At 42.9% G+C, this 17,360-nt stretch overlaps 1 pseudogene; it reads right to left on the reverse strand.

Moving 5' to 3' along the window:
- Positions 1-5,939: 5,939 nt before the first annotated feature.
- Positions 5,940-10,431, reverse strand: LOC147303223 (Ig kappa-b4 chain C region pseudogene; annotated as a pseudogene).
- Positions 10,432-17,360: the final 6,929 nt, after the last annotated feature.

Below are 17,360 nucleotides of genomic sequence, written 5' to 3' on the forward strand. Positions count from 1 at the left end.
ATCAACGGTGTCAAGGTCGAAAGGGTCAGCAACTTCAAATTCCTTGGAGTCAACATCACTGAGGATCTCTCCTGGATCCATCACACAGACACTGCTATCAGGAAAGCTCGCCAGCGACTCTACTTCCTGAGGAGGCTGAGGAAGTTTGGCATGAATGCTAAGATCACCTCAAATTTCTACAGGTGTGCGATGAAGAGCTTGCTGACGAGCTGCATTACAGTTTGGTACGGAAGCTGCTCTGCCAGCAGCCGTAAATCACTACAGAGGGTGGTGAAGGCAGCAGAGCACATCACTGGCTTGAGTCTTCCTGCCATTCAGGACATTTATTTTCAACGGTGCCTCCGCAAAGCACACAGCATCATCAAGGACCACAGCCACCCAGCACATCAGCTGTTCTCCTTGTTACCATCTGGAAGACATCACAGGAGTCTGTCTGCTCGGACTACAAGACTTAAAAACAGTTTTTACCATCAAGCCATACGACACCTCAACCACAAAACTTAAACACACACACCACATTTCACAGGATGCACTCAGAAGCTGTCCTAGAGTTTCACGAGTACATTGTACACTATGCACGGGTCACTTCACTCTTATTAGGATTTAAAACAAATAAAAAAACTTACTCTGTGCAATACTATACTAACTGCCACTCAGAATTTTGTACTGTTCAGTTTGTACTGCTGCTCACTCCTGTCACTTTATCTCATGTGCAATATCCCAATGGCTTCATGATGCCTCCTGTTTGGAGAAATTAAGCGCATGCATTGCTCAGATGTAAATTTTGGCAATTCTTTGACACAGTCTTCAAATCCTGAAAGTTCTCTGGGCCCCTGCTATAAACTCTGACCTTTAGTTCTCTCCATAGATTTTCAGTTGGGTTCAGATAAGCTGTTTGGCTTGGTGACTCTGGCAGCTTCATTTTCTGTCTCAAAAGCCAGTTGAAAGTTTCCTTGGCTGTGTTTGGGATCACTGATTTGCTGAAAACCCACCCTTGTTTCATCTTCATCATCCTGGTCGATGACAGCAGATTATTATGAGGAATACCTCGGTACATTTTCCATTCATACTTCCTTTAATTAAATAAAGCGTGTATGTGCCATATGCCGAAAAGGCCAACAACATGCAGTGCTTTTTGACCTCCAAACATGGTGTGTATTATTGCATCTAAATACGTTTTTGGTCTCCATCCCCCATAGATGTAAAACCAATCATAGGGTAGATTAAGATAATGATATGTTCTGCCACCAACAGAAAAATGGTGAAACTTCTGAAATGCTCATTTTTAATGCCGACACTCAACGTCAGGGATTCCAGCTCGTTTTACAGGCAGTGGATCAGAAACTGACTTTACTTTGATCATCCACATGACTTTATTGATTCTATATTGAAAAATTCAGTAATTTTGTAATTGAAAAGAAAAATACATCATCAGCATATAGTGAACATTTTTATGCTTGGTCTGCCCCACTGTCATTCTATAAATAAATGACTGTGATCATGTAGCTACTGAAAGAAATTTTATAGATAGTGCTATCAGCATGAACAGCTCTGATAACAGCCTCGTTTAAAAGATCCAATCCAATTTTATTTATAGAGCACTTTAAAATACCCGGCACAGGACCAAAGTGCTGTACAGAAAATAAGTTAAAAACAATAGAATAACAGAAAACAGCAAAAATAAATAAATAAAACACATAATACATAAAAATTAAAACAGCCCTATATTAAAAAAGAAAACAAGATGAAACAGCATAGAATCAGCTACAAACAACTAAAATAAAATTAAAAATAAAAACCAACATCTCACGTGGTGGCAAAGGTCAGGGTAAAGAGGTGGGTTTTCAGGAGTGTCTTAAAAACAGGTAGTGAAATGGCCTGTCTAATCTTTAAAGGCAGATCGTTCCACAGTCTTGGAGCTGCTACAGCAAAAGCACGATCTCCTCTAATTTTACGCCCGGTCCTGGGTACATTCAGGAGCAGCTGATCAGCTGACCTGAGAGAGCGGGTGGGTGCATAAGGCTGTAGCAGCTCAGAGAGATAAGATGGAGCTAGGCCATGGAGGGCTTTAACAGCAAATGAAAGAATTTTATGGATAGCCAGTGACGTGAAGCTAAAATAGGGGAAATGTGCTCAAACCTTCGAGTGCGAGTTAAAAGACGAGCTGCGGCATTTTGCACCCTCTGTACATGAGTAATATATAATGGGCTGACCCCTATATAAAGTGCATTACGGTAATCCAATGCTGAATGCTAAGAAAGTCCTGGATCACTGTCTCAAAGTGCTGCCGTGAAGGAATTGGCTTTATTTTTGCAGCTGCCTGAGCTGAAAGAAGCTAGATTTTACCACTGCCTTAATCTGATTATCAAACTTCAGATCACAGTCCACTTTGACCCCAGGTTTGTGACAGTTGGCTTAACATACTGGGCCAAGGAATCTAAATACACATTGGGGGTCTCAGTGGGGCTACCAAAAACCATCACCTCTGTCTTTTTATCATTGAATTTTAAAAAGTTAACAGACATCCAAGCCTTAATGTCATCGAGACACTGAAGTAATGGCTGTGTGAGGTATCTGCCTTTTTTCTTTAGAAATGTCATCAGCATAAAAGTGGAAAGCAATGTTGTGCTTTCTCAGCACAGAACCGAGGAAGCAGATATAAAGAGAAGAGGAGGGGGCCTAGAACTGAGCCCTGTGGGACACCATACAAGAGAGGGGGGGAGGACAACACATGTTCACAGAGACTGACACAGAAAGTTCGCCCCGCCAAGTAGGGCCTGAACCACTCCAGTGCCGTGCCCCTAATGCCCACCCAGTGCTCCAAATGAGAGAGTAAAATGTCATGATCCACTGTATCAAACGCAGCTGTCAAATCTAAAAGCACCAGAACAACACAGTCCACAGCATCAGTAACTAAAATATGTCATTAAAAACTTTTAAAAGGGCTGATTCAGTGCTATGAAAAGGTTTAAAACCAGACTGGAAAACCTATAAAACAAAAGATATTTAAAAGAGATCAAAAAGGAGTCATGAAACAAAACATTCAAATAAAAGAAGACAAATTGAAATAAGATGTATTCTGAAGAAAAAACGTAGATTCTTCCTAAATTTATTATGAAATGTCTTTGTTCAGTATTATGATGAATTGGCTGATTCAGTTATAAACAACACCATGAGCTCATGCTGCACCATGAGCCTGATACAGGTCTTTGATGGAGTCAGTCAGATGATTTCCATAGAGAGGCACTTTGCATCAGCAGCACCATGCTCCAGTGCTCTGGGAGAGTTTATAGTCCTGAGAGTTGAACACTGGATGACTGACAGCTGTCCTTCATCACAACAGAAGCCACAGAAATCCTCCTCATCAAAAACATGACTTTGATCTGCGTCCTCATCTGGACTCTCCTCTGCTGCTGCTTCACAGGTAAAGTCCAGAGAATCAAACTCCTCTCCTCTATCAACATCTGTCCCTCTGAAATGAAGCCCACAAAACCATGAAGCTGCTTTATGTTTTTGTCTCTGTATCCTCAGAGTCCAGAGGACAGATCACAGTGACTCAGCCTGGAGCAGTGAGCTCTGCTGTGGGAGGATCTGTGAGCATCAAGTGTACGACCAGTCAGAATGTTCAAAACTCTCAAGCTTTAGCCTGGTACCAACAGAAAGATGGAAAACCTCCCAGACGTATCATTTACTACACTAGCAATCGTGATTCAGGGATTCCAGCTCGTTTTACAGGCAGTGGATCAAAGTCTGACTTCACTCTGACCATCAGTGGAGTCCAGGCTGAAGATGCAGCAGTTTATTACTGTCAGAGTTATCATGTTATCAACAGTCAGCATGTGTTCACACAGTGAAAAACAGTCGTACAAAAACCTCCCTCAGTCAGACTGAACAGAAACTGAAGTGACTGCTGCAGCTGGAAGATACTGCAGAGACTGATACAGTTCACTGAGGACACACACACACACACACACACACACACACACACACACACACACACACACACACACACACACACACACACACACACACACACACAAAATGAAGTGATTCATCACAAATTTGTGTCCTACATCGCATGTATGTTGTGTTCAACTTTCAAATATATATTTAACTAAAGAACAAACGTGGGCCATTAACCCTTTAAGACCTACCATAGAACCAAGTCCGCCAGAGCTTATATTATATTTTTACATGCTGTGGAGCCATTTTTTGGAGCATTTCAAGTTGCTATACATCAATACAACCATTATGGCCCATATTTTAATAATATGCATGCATTAAGTGCATAGTAATTACATAAATTGCAAAAAAGTGCAATAAACTACAAAAAAATTTAAAATCGTTTTTGTTTTTTTAACATATATTTCTAGTTAGAGAAATTTAAGAGGCTTATCCCTCAAAACTGTAAATACAAAAAAGTTGCACAAACTAGTTTCCCACCAAAGGAAATTTATTTTGAGTGTTTTCATAGTTTTATTTTTGAGATACACCAATTTTCATATACTACAGGAAAAACGAAAAAATATATTATAGTGCAAATTTGCAAAATAACAGCATGTGCATCAAACTATTTCCAGCAGTGCAGTATGAGTCCTCAGCATCCCAGAAACGACACAGAAAGTCATGAAGTCAAACATAACTTTTAAAAACACAAGTATAAGCTCATGAGGCCACGATGGTAAAAAAAACACTACATTTCCGCAAAATGACGTCACTTCCGGTTTCGGGCAGGTCATGCGGTCATGTGATAGTTCGCGCTGATGGACGTAGGAAGTGTTACAAACAGCTGATCGGATCGGCAAAGCTGTTTCTGTAATATTATGTTTTTGTTGCTACAAGCGCTTTTTATGCAGTTTTTGCAAAGCTGTATGTGGAAGGAAACTGTGACTGAGGACAAGCTGATGGCATCAGATGTAAGTACAACTCCTCCGGTTTCATATGCAAAAAAAATTATTGCGCTAGCTCACGTGGTTGCAGAGCTACCGGGATTTAAAAATAGTTACGCAAAATGGAGCGTGTCCGCTCCTACTGGTTCTAAAGGGTTAACAGATACCAGGATAAGTCTTGTTCATGACCTTTGACCTTAGAGCAAACACTGAATCTATATCAAGATAAAATAATCTGAATCCAAAAAGCTGAAAATGTTCCTGATCAGTGAGGCTCAAAATAAAAACAACACACCTGTGAATTTAAGTGTAAACATATCATCAAACATGAACATGAGTGAAAAAGCTGTTATTGAACCGAAGGTGTTTTTTCATAGTTTGTTCATGTCATCATTCATTTAATCTTCTCCGTGTTCGTCAGTGAAATTAAAACTTTGTTCTTCAGATTCTTTCTAATCACTCCTTGTATTCGTTGACTCTCCTGTCTGTGAGTTCTCCTCAGAACAAACAGCTCATTAGAGACACTAAAGACTCTTTCTTCTTTAGACTTGCTTTGTAGTCTGGTGAGACTGTTTCCGTGGTAACCAGGTCCCAGCATTGCTTCATGAACCAGTCTGTCTGGTACAGGTGAGCAACACCACCAACAACCTACCACACACATTTAAATAAACATAAAAATAACCTGAACAACTTTAAAACTCCTTTTTCAGCTTTTGCCAAAATGCAGATCTCCTTAATGGTTCTTTCAGCCTGTGTTTTATTTTACCAGTGTAAAATAAAGACATCATGTTGGAGTGCAGAGTTGGTCTGAATTCTTGTAAATGAAACATATATTCATCAAGTGCAGGTTTGTAGATTTGAATAAAATTAAATGTCTGATTCAACCAAAATTCACTTTGCAAAACATCTTTATTACCTAAAACATGAATGTTGTCATTATGAGAAAGAAAATAACAGTTTTAGTCTTTATTTGTTCTTAAAAAAGAAAGATGGAGAGACAGTTACAGAGTTGAGAATGAGAGCATTAAACCAGTATCAGGTTGAGTCAGGTCAGGACTGGGAACACTGGTCTCTCCTCAGTGGCTCTGAGACCAGAGCCTGGCAGCCCTGGGTGGCCTCACAGGTCACAGAGCCCACCTTCATCCAGCGGTCTGCAGGGAGCCTCAGGGTGCTGCTCCAGCTGTAGAGGCCGTCGTTCTGCAGCACCACGGGGCTCCTGCTCTCCTCCCAGCTGATGCTGCCACTGCCATCCACCTTCCAGGACAGACTCCAGTCTGAGGGGAAGCCCTTGTTGGCCAGACATGTGATTGTTGCAGTCCCCTGCTGTAGCTCCTCACTGGAGGGGGGCAACACTGTCAGGACGGGACGGGCATCACCTAGGAGACACCAATCAGCTTAGAGCACAGGGAGCACACAGCTGTCAATCAAACCACAGACAGTGGGACACCTTTACTGTAAGAGCTGATTTTCTCCGTTAAGAAGTTTCTGTCAGGTGTTTTTTCTGCTCCACCAGTCATTCACTCACACATTGTTTCACTTCCCTTTAAGAAACCTCTCATGCATATCAGCACAGAGAGAATCATCACACAGTTTGAGCTGAAATATGTTCAAACTACACTGGAAATAAAAGAAGCAGATGTGGAAACATTTACAAAACAAGTTTAAAATCATCAATATTGTACATGACTGACATTAATATTAACTGGAAACAAATAAATAGAATAAATTAATGAATTCAGCGAAACGAAATCCACTTCCTGTATATCTAAAACAATTTTTAAAATTCACACAAACTCAAAGTAATTTCAAACAATACTTGAAAGTTTTTCTTCTTTATATTATTGTTAGATTTTTTTTTCGGTTTTAATTTGACTGAAATGTAGACATAATATTTTGACAGAGCAGATCTGAATTATCCTCCACGACACAAGAGGATGATAAAAAATTCCAGCATCAAACTTATTGTAAAGCTACGTGCTTTTCTCTTAAAATCAGAAGAGAAATTGTTAAATGCACTTTAATAAAAAGACAGTATTTGATAGTAAACCAGAATAAACTTACGTCCAACTTGCAGTCTGGTTCCTCCACCAAAAGTCCACCACAGTGATACAAACTCATTGAGGCGCCGTACAAAAACCTCTGACTGTAGAGAGACACGGCTCTCTGACTCTGAAACAAACAAACTCAACTAAATAATTCACTGTTTGCACAGCAGCCATGACTCAGCTGATGTGACTTCTTCAAATACCATCATACAATCTTAGTTTAAATACAGTTCAATCCATGAGCTTTTGGACGATCACATTTTTTTGTCCTGTCCCGTTCGGCACTGAAGCAATCAGAATCATTGTCTGAAGGCCAAGAAAAATTCTCAACAGATTTATTTTCTCAAGTGAATCAGTGCCATACTGGTCCACTTGATTGATCTTCATTATTTTTTATTTTTTATTTTTTTTAAATGATTAGAATTGGAACAGATATAACCCGGGGATCGTAAAGAGAAAGACAGATAAGAGAAGTTTAAGAAAAGTAGAGGGAAAGAAAAACAGAGGGGAAGAGGGACAGTGAGAAAAGACAATGAAAACCCATGAGATCACCTGCTGGAAGAAAAAGAAGAAAACAAGCAAAAAGAGAACAACACAGTAGGGAGACCACAGCAACAACCTAGATAAGCATAAGTAAGAGTAAATAATAAAGACTGAATGCTACTGAGCAGCACAAAAGACCGACAGCAGACGATATGCTTAGAGGCAGCATCCAAGGAAGATAGTGAGTGTCTGTGCACACCTGTGTGCGTGAGTGCGCTTGTTTCCAAAAGGTTTCTCCATGTAACTATCTAATAGTAATTGCGGGGAGCCATAGCACTGCCCCCCAGGACATGGAGCAAGCACGGAGGACATCCAGGACCCAGACATCTAGATTCCCCCCAGAGCACAAGAGCCCAAGCAGGACCACTGGAGGGACAGCCGCCTCCCTCCTAGAAACAAGCTGGGGAGAGCCCCAGACGGGTGTGTGTGGGGGGGCGGTGAGATGGAGTCTAAGACCCAACCAGACATATAAACATAGACAAAGCTCTTCATAAAACATGCCTCATCCACAGACATTCGTATAAACACTAAATCCTATGCCTGAGTGCTTTCTATCTAGCATTGAGACAAATGTTCAGCATTTTACTCTCACCAGTCAGAGAGTCTAAAATATTTGAAACTGTAGCCTTTTGTTGTTTGTCACTGATCAATATCTGAGTAATATTATTCATAATTGGGCACTAACACACATGGTGTCTTGATGCACGCTCAATCATCCAGGTAAGTAAAACCTACAAGGTTGATTCTGTTCATCTGGACGCAGCGTTTTCAGGGGGAGAAACGTTTCGTCACTCATCCAGGTGACTTCTTCAGTCTCAGCTGACTGCAGGTTTCTCCAACCTTAGAAACAGTGCATTTGCATAATGACTGAAACCAGCCCACTGAAGGAACAATGGGCTGGGAGGTCAGTTCCTTGATCATTAATATGCAAATTCTCATGACCATTAATCAACAGCCACTGATCAATGGCCATGAGTAACACACATGGTCTGGTGCAAAGATTCAGTATAAGTTCTGACGATGTGCTGCTTATGTTTTTAAGCTGTAATCTTTATAGTGTAGTACAGAGCACGATGAAGAAATGATGACTTTTCTTCGTGCAAATATTTACCATCTGTATTACCAGATTTTAAGTACGTCACAGAATAGCCTGCCCAATCCTCACAACCAAAGCTTGCTCAGCATAAGATGCACAATGTAAAACTTTAAAAAAATGCTTTTAAAAATAATCAACAAAACACAAATTGTTGATTTTATGAATAACTCAATGGATTAATTAAAAAGAGAAAGAGGGAAAAAAAATGAAATTAAAGCAGACAGAAATACCAAATCACTGATTCTTGAACACAGAGTAAACCTTTTATAATGGACAAGGGCATTTCCATGATTTCCATAGAGAGGCACTTTGCATCAGCAGCACCATGCTCCAGTGCTCTGGGAGAGTTTATAGTCCTGAGAGTTGAACACTGGATGACTGACAGCTGTCCTTCATCACAACAGAAGCCACAGAAATCCTCCTCATCAAAAACATGACTTTGATCTGCGTCCTCATCTGGACTCTCCTCTGCTGCTGCTTCACAGGTAAAGTCCAGAGAATCAAACTCCTCTCCTCTATCAACATCTGTCCCTCTGAAATGAAGCCCACAAAACCATGAAGCTGCTTTATGTTTTTGTCTCTGTGTCCTCAGAGTCCAGAGGACAGATCACAGTGACTCAGCCTGGAGCAGTGAGCTCTGCTGTGGGAGGATCTGTGAGCATCAAGTGTACGACCAGTCAGGATGTTCGTGTTTGGAGCAACTACCATCTCTTAGCCTGGTACCAACAGAAAGATGGAGGAGTTCCTAAACTGCTCATTTACTATGCTAGCACTCGACAATCAGGGATTCCAGCTCGTTTTACAGGCAGTGGATCAAACTCTGACTTCACTCTGACCATCAGTGGAGTCCAGGCTGAAGATGCAGCAGTTTATTACTGTCAGAGTGATCACTACATTAACAGCCAGTATGTGTTCACACAGTGAAAAACCATCATACAAAAACCTCTCTCAAGTGCAGAGACTGATACAGTTGACTGAGTACACACACTCAAAGAAATACACTGGTTTTCATATCTTAGTGAGGATATCTAATTGACATAATGCTTTTCCTAACTGCTTACTATAACCTTAACCATCAAAAGTGAATGCCTAACTATAACCTAACTGTAACCCTGACACTAAAACCACTTTTTGAGACTCAAATGCCTTTAAACTCGTTTGGGACGAGCGTTTTTCCCCATAAGTGACTGTTGTTCTCCACAGTATAGTGGCATGCCACACGTGTAACCCACATTACAAAAAAAATCAAAAAAACAAAAAACAAAACATGTGGGGAACCTCCTCCAGATGTCCCTGTTGGTGTTTCTGGAGTCAACAAACATAGTGTGTATTATTTCATCAAAAGAAGTTTATTGGTCTCCATCACCCTCAGATTTACAACCAATCCTGGAGTAGATGAAGGTAATGACATGTTCTGTTACCAACAGAAAAATGGTGAAACTCCTAAAAAGCTAACTTACAATGCTGACACTTGAGCTTCATGACCTTTGACCTCACTCACACTTCACAGAGGTTTTAAGTTTCTTGGAACCTTATCCCAACTTCACATAAATAGGATTGTTAGAAAGGTGTAAAAGTACACAACACACACGATGATTGTGCTCACTATTATTGCGTTTTACTGACAGTTATGAACTCAAGGAACACAGTCTGTTCCAGTCCAGCTCTCCCCGTCCCCGCTCGACTCTGTCTTCACTATATAGAGAAACAGAAAGAGACAGCGTCATCAGTCAGTCGCCACCACCTGTGGCTCACCTGCCTCCCGGTACCGCCCCCTTGAGCTCACTGTACCACTCCTCCCCTGCAGATGAGCCAAGGACCACACCTCCGCCACAGAAGGCAAATCAAACATACCCATTTTGGCTCTCTCTGTTATGGACACAGATGTACAGATTTGTATACAGAGTAGCATGAAAGACTCAAATGTAAGCACTCAGTAAGGTGCAGAAAAGTGCTGAACAATCATAAATTCTAAACAATCAGTTGTTTGTTTCTGCTCATTAAATTCTGTAAGAATTAGAAATGTGAAGGTCCCAAGTTCAGTCTGAGGATTTTACCTCCAACAGCAGCTTTTATCCAGGTACATGTTCTTGAACTTAAAGTGTCCGTGATGATAACAGAGATTCTATCATGATGGGTTTTATTACTTAATTTTATTCATTTGAATAAAGCTGGAATTCAGTTGTGTAATTGTTTGTAATTGGTGATTAAAAAAACATCAACAGCAGTGAACAACGATGCTTGATCTGCCCCGCTGTTACATGTCACATGGTTGTGATCATAGCTACAGAAAGAGGTGTTATAGGTATTGCTGTCAGAGATAACAGCCTCGTTTAAAAGATACTGATTGTGTCTGTTTGTGTTTTATAAGAAGTCCTTTGAAGCAAAGAGCAGTGACTGTACCTCCACATGTCTGAGCTCCTCACTCTCTGAGACTAAGCTCAGCTACTCTACAGCATGAACCTGTGACCTCGTTAATTCATATTTTTAATTAATCGAGATATATTCTTACTAAATATTATGATAAACATGTGAATCCATCAATGAACCATAAAACAAAACATTTAAATAATAGAAAATATTTTGGAATAAGAATATTCTGAAGAACAAACTGATATATCTGCTCAATACTACGATGGATTGAATCATTCCTGATAAACAGCATCGTCAGACTGATCCAAGTCAGTCAGTTCATTTCCATAGAGAGGCACTTTGCATCAGCAGCACCATGCTCCAGTGCTCTGGGAGAGTTTATAGTCCTGAGAGTTGAAGATGGCGCGGCCACGTCCAGACGCCTTCCTGACCGCTCCGCTCCGACTATCCACTTTTCTTGTTTTTTACTTATTTTTTGCTCTGGTTTACATCCCAAAATCCTCTAGTCTTATAGTATACGACAGCGGATCACTTGTAAACATCGGTGCCAAGGTTGCACATCTAATCTCGGACACTTTTAAACCTGACCCTTCCTGGCCGCCAGAGATTCTACGCGGCGCGGAGAACAACAAAGGACGGGCCGCTCATCCGAGGCGCAGAACAAAGAAGCGCCGGGGAAAACGCGCTGGTATTAGGAACAGACTGAGACAGCAGGCGCATCGCGCACCACTGCCCAGTATCCTACTGGCCAATGTACAATCCATGGAGAACAAGCTCAACGACCTAAGAGCAAGGGTCACCTTCCAACGTGACATGAGGGACTGCAACATTCTGTGCTTCACGGAGACATGGCTGTCCCCCACCGTGCCGGACCAGGCCGTAACTCCGTCGGATTCATTCTTTGTGCTCCGCGCGGACAGAACGGCAGAGTCGAACAAAACCAAAGGTGGAGGAGTGTGTTTCATGGTAAACAGAAAGTGGTGTGATGCCAGGAGCATTTCTACTCTCTCCAGCGGCTGCTCGCCACATCTGGAGTTCCTGAGCATTAAGTGCCGCCCTTTCTATCTGCCCCGTGAGTTCACCTCAGTCATCGCCACGGCGGTCTACATCCCACCCCAAGCGGACACAGGTATGGCTTTGTCCGAATTACATGATGTGCTGAGCTCGCTTCAAAACAAGGACCCGGGTGCAGCCCTCATTGTAGCAGGAGACTTTAACAAAGCGAACCTCAGACAAGTCATGCCAAACTTTTACCAGCATGTCTCGTGTCCAACGAGAGGGGATCGGATTTTGGATCACTGCTACACGCCATACAAGCAGGGCTACAAAGCTGTCTCACACCCGGCTTTTGGGAAGTCTGACCACAACGCCATCTTCCTCATTCCCCAGTATAAACAAAGCATACGGAGGGAAGACGTGACCACGAAGGAAGTAAAACGGTGGACTGCCCAATCAGAAGCTACGCTACAGGACGCACTCAACGACGTCGACTGGGACATGTTCAGAGCATGCGCAGTCGACATCAACGAGTTTACGGAAGTAGCAGTATGCTTCGTCAATATGCTAGCGGAGGAGATTATCCCCACTGCGAGAGTCACCACATTCCCAAACCAGAAACCGTGGATGGACAGATCGATCCGCACTGCAGTAAACGCCAGGACCGCCTCCTACAACGCGGGTCTCGCCACTGGCGATATGAGCGCCTACAAAGCGGCCTCATACGGCGTGCGGCGCGCGGTGAGAGATGCCAAACGCAGGTACCGGGAACGTGTGGAGTCCCACTTCCACCAGGGCGACACACGGAGTATGTGGCACGGACTACGCACCATTACGGACTACAAAGCCAGGGACACTGCGCCGATCAACGCCGACTCTGCATTCACCAACGAGCTGAATCGGTTCTACGCCCGTTTCGAGGTTAGCCAGGCGGCTAATGCTATCTACCGCCTGACTACCGAGGACAGTGACGTCATCAGCGAGAGACCGGTGACCAGCATCGCGGAGCATGACGTCTGAGCGGCACTGAGGAGAGTGAACACAAGGAAAGCGGCGGGGCCAGACGGCATCACCGGCCGTCTGCTGCGCTGCTGTGCTGACCAGCTAGCAGGTGTGTTCACTTACATCTTCAACGAGTCCCTGGCGAAGTCTGTGGTCCCCACATGCTTCAAAAGATCCACCATCATCCCTGTGCCCAAGAACAGCAAACCCTCATCCCTGAACGATTACCGGCCAGTTGCACTGACCTCGGTAGTAATGAAGGTGTTTGAGAGGCTGCTGAAGAACATCATCTCCTCCTCCATCCCAGACACCACAGATCCGCTGCAGTTCGCCTACAGATCCAACAGATCCACAGAGGATGCCATCGCCCACGTCCTACACACCACTCTCAGCCACGTGGACAAGAAACAGGGTAACTATGTGCGAATGCTGTTTGTTGATTACAGTTCAGCGTTTAACACAATAGTGCCCTGCAGACTGTTCACAAAGCTGAGGGATCTGGGACTTAACAGCCGTCTGTGTGCATGGGTGTTGGACTTCCTCACTGGCAGAACTCAGGTGGTGAGGGTGGGCAGGTGCTTCTCCAACAGCATCACCATCAACACAGGAGCACCTCAGGGATGTGTCCTCTCGCCACTGCTCTACTCCCTCTACACTTCAGACTGTGTGGCCACCCATGGCTCCAACACCATTGTGAAGTTTGCTGACGACACAGTGGTGTTGGGTGCCATCTCCAACAACGATGAGGCGGCCTACATGGATGAAGTGAAGAATCTGGCATCGTGGTGCCAGGACAACCACCTCCAGCTGAACGTCAGCAAGACCAAGGAGCTGGTGGTGGACTTCAGAAGGGGTCAGCACAGAGACTACAAGCCCATTATCATCAATGGAGCTCCAGTGGAGAGGGTGCAGTCCTTCAAGTATCTTGGTGTCCACATCTCCTCAGACCTGACATGGGCTGCCCACATTCAGGTCCAGACCAAAAAGGCTAGGCAGCGCCTGTATCACCTACGACAACTGAGGAAGTTCAGGGTCTCTCCAAAGATCCTCAGGATTTTCTATACAGGCGCTGTGGAGAGCATCCTCACACAGAACATGACATCGTGGTTCGGGAACAGCTGTGTGAAGGACCAAAAAGCTCTCCAGAGAGTGATCCGTACAGCAGAACGCTGCTGCAGGATTGCTCTCCCCCCGCTTCAGGACACCTACACCAGGAGATGCCGGACTAGAGCAGCGCAGATACTGAAGGACCCGTCCCATCCTGGCAACAAACTGTTCCAACTTCTGCAATCTGGTAGAAGGTTCCGCATCTTCCGGGCAAGGACAGAGAGACTCAAGAGGAGCTTCTATCCCCAAGCCATCCGTGCCCTAAACACACACACCCGCCCTCTCACATCATCTATAATTGACTGAGACAGGACTCTTCCAGACACTAAACCAAGGCACAATGTACATTTCAAATTCCTTTAATTTTAAACATGTTTATATTGTCTATCCTGTAAAATAGTCAGATATCTATTCATATTAATGTACAGAATTCACCTGCTTGCTGCTACCACTGCACATTCACCCAGTGTATATACTATATGTGTATATATATATATATATATATATTTACATTTCACTGTGTGTTATACTTGTATAACTATGCATGTGACAAATAATAAAGAACCTTGAACCTTGAACCTTGAACCTTGAACACTGGATGACTGACAGCTGTCCTGACAGCTGGACTCTCCTCTGCTGCTGCTTCACAGGTAAAGTCCAGAGAATCAAACTCCTCTCCTCTATCAACATCTGTCCCTCTGAAATGAAGCCCACAAAACCATGAAGCTGCTTTATGTTTTTGTCTCTGTGTCCTCAGAGTCCAGAGGACAGATCACAGTGACTCAGCCTGGAGCAGTGAGCTCTGCTGTGGGAGGATCTGTGAGCATCAAGTGTACGACCAGTCAGAATGTTCGTGTTTGGAGCAACTACCATCTTTTAGCCTGGTACCAACAGAAAGATGGAGGAGTTCCCAAACGTCTCATTCACTCTGCTAGCAGTCGAGAATCAGGGATTCCAGCTCGTTTTACAGGCAGTGGATCAAACTCTGACTTCACTCTGACCATCAGTGGAGTCCAGGCTGAAGATGCAGCAGTTTATTACTGTCAGAGTGAACACAATCCTAACAGTCAGTGGGTGTTCACACAGTGAAAAACAGTCGTACAAAAACCTCCCTCAGTCAGACTGAACAGAAACTGAAGTGACTGCTGCAGCTGGAAGATACTGCAGAGACTGATACAGTTCACTGAGGACACACACACACACACACACACACACACACACACACACACACACACACACACACACACACACACACACACAGAGTGAAAATGTCATTGTTGCTAAAGGAAAAAAAAGTTGGAAATATATCATTTATTTTTAACAAATCATTTGTGACCTTTGACTTCTGCTTCATACCAGCTCAAATAAATCTCAATTTCTAAATATCGATCATTATCAAAAATCATATTTCTGTAAGAAAAAAAATCTAACACTAAATGAAGTCAGCAAAAGTCAGTGAGTCATAATTATCTGCACAATTTAGCAAATACTTCAAATAGAAACTTTAAGTCCAAATCAGTCAAATGATCAAATTTCCATCTTTACTTTCTCAGGTTTTTAGATTTTCTCTTTTTTGCTGTTCAACACTGCCATGGTCCAAAGACCTGTTGACTTCCTATTCATGTTTTTGATTATTAATATGATTCGTTTCATTTATTTTCTGTTTTCCAGTTGCATTTCTTCGTCCCTCTGTTCCTTATGTTCTGTCAACCCGTGTCTCAGAGCTATTCTCTGGTTCCCTGTTTTATTTGGATTCTGCGTTCTGTGTGAGTGTATTCGTCATGTCTGATGAGGTTCAGCTGTGTCTGCCTTCTGTGGTGTATTCCCTCGTTACCCTCTGTGTATATTAGTATGTGTTCTAATAATAGCACTGACACATGTTCACATTCCTCAAATTGAGTTATTAATATTTAAACAGGTTATAGTCAAAGGTCAGCTGCCAATCTCAGAGTTAACCAACTCTGACTTTAAACTTAGGAGTTAAAACTGCTTTGTTCCTGAAAGCAGTTGAACAAATTGAGTTGAGATGGAATCTTGAGCTCTCAGTTTGAGAACAGATGAAGGTAAATTTATTGAACCGTTTGCCTCGACTTAAGCACTTACCTGTGTACTGAACAGCCCTCGTCAGTGGATCCCAACACCAGTATTTGACAGTAACAGGTGAGCCTCAACTTTAATTTGTAAAGAGACACCATGAGAACTGACATTACAATACTTTTATTTTACAAAAGTCAGCGTCTTTCAGTTCAAAGTTTGTTAGGCAGCTATTGCACATTTAAAACAACAACACAAACACAACGCAGCAACAAGAAACTATGCAGTATATTATAACCGAATACTTAAACATGACTGCACAACAACCTTTCAAAAGAACATTTGTAGATGAATTGTTATTTTCCTTCCAATACTTGAAGCATTTTCTGAGCATCACTTTTTGGTGCATGGCTTGTTGCATGCATACCCCACCTGTCTCAACGGGACTATAAATACAACTATATGCAGTCACATTTGTAAAAACAAAAAACTTTTATACTAAACACTTTTAAAATGTACAATTTTGAAGAAGCCCAGGAGCAATCCCATTTCAGAACACTTAGAATAACACAACTTCCTCCCAAAAGGCCACAGGTTTCAACCACAGCTTTCCAGCATCAGTTCATGTAAATGCAGCTACAGCTTTCCAAATCCCAGGAATCCTTTTAATGCAGTGTTCATAAGATCTTTAAATTGATCCTCGTATGCAACACGTCTCTGAAGATACAGGGATAAGCTGCACATCGATGCATATCCCTGACTCCTGATCATAAAAGTCTATGTTGCAGGACCCCAGTGGTGGAAGTAAGTCAGCCCCAGTTATAAAGACCAGCAGCTCTTCAAACGTGTGGTCCACCTCTTGCTCTGTTAAAATACATACAACTAGTAAATAAACCGTAATGTGTAGGTTCATGAATAAAAGATTTATAATCAGTTACACTGACTGTTATGTAGAGCGGTTGCATTAATGGTAAATGGTAAATGGCCTGTATTTATATAGCGCTTTACTAGTCCCTAAGGACCCCAAAGTGCTTTACATATCCAGTCATCCACCCATTCACACACACATTCACACACTGGCGATAGCAAGCTACATTGTAGCCACAGCCACCCTGGGGCGCACTGACAGAGGCGAGGCTGCCGGACACTGGCGCCACCGGGCCCTCTGACCACCACCAGTAGGCAACGGGTGAAGTGTCTTGCCCAAGGACACAACGACCGAGACTGTCCAAGCCGGGGCTCGAACCGGCAACCTTCCGATTACAAGGCGACCTC

Source organism: Aulonocara sp. 'chitande type north' Nkhata Bay, linkage group LG22, assembly GCF_057382095.1.
Source record: "Aulonocara sp. 'chitande type north' Nkhata Bay isolate Kocher_YH1m ecotype deep benthic linkage group LG22, A_spYH_male_GT1.1, whole genome shotgun sequence".
Classification (NCBI taxonomy): Eukaryota; Metazoa; Chordata; class Actinopteri; order Cichliformes; family Cichlidae; genus Aulonocara; species Aulonocara sp. 'chitande type north' Nkhata Bay.